This window comes from Bison bison, unplaced genomic scaffold (assembly GCF_000754665.1).
Source record: "Bison bison bison isolate TAMUID 2011002044 unplaced genomic scaffold, Bison_UMD1.0 scf7180017864468, whole genome shotgun sequence".
Classification (NCBI taxonomy): Eukaryota; Metazoa; Chordata; class Mammalia; order Artiodactyla; family Bovidae; genus Bison; species Bison bison.
The window spans coordinates 1,567,779-1,568,257 of NW_011495029.1; the positions used below are offsets into that span (position 1 = coordinate 1,567,779).

At 38.4% G+C, this 479-nt stretch overlaps 1 pseudogene; it reads left to right on the plus strand.

Moving 5' to 3' along the window:
• The window catches only part of LOC105003453, an 8,753-nt pseudogene that overhangs the window by 2,488 nt on the left and 5,786 nt on the right, over window positions 1-479 (plus strand).

A 479-nucleotide genomic window follows, 5' to 3' on the forward strand; every position in this document is an offset into this window, starting at 1 on the left:
TGCAATGTTCTTGTATATATAATGCAATGTTCTTGTATATAGCCCACCTGTTTCAGGCATAACGTATCTTTGAGATATGTTTATTCTTTTTTGGATTTTTTGTCATAGAAGATCAAACAGAGTGGTGAGCATCAGGTGCTGGTAGATTATGTTACTCAGATACAGTTTTCTGTGTATACAAAGAAGGAAGGTAGGAGATAATTTCTGTGGATTCTCTCCTAGTAATACAGATTTCCATGTATAGGATAGAGGTACAGATTTCCCTGTATATGGGAAAGGAAGTAAAGAAGGGAGAAAGAAAGAGTTGAAAGTTGAACAGAAAAAGTTGAAAGGAAGGGAGAAAGGAAGAGTTGAAAGTTGAAGGGAGAAAGTTGAAAGGAAGGGAGAAAGGAAAAGAAAGGCACAGAGTTGCCAGCATGAAATAGGAAATTTTCCCCGTTTCAGCCTGGGAACCCAGGGCAGAGTTACTGGTCTGCAAT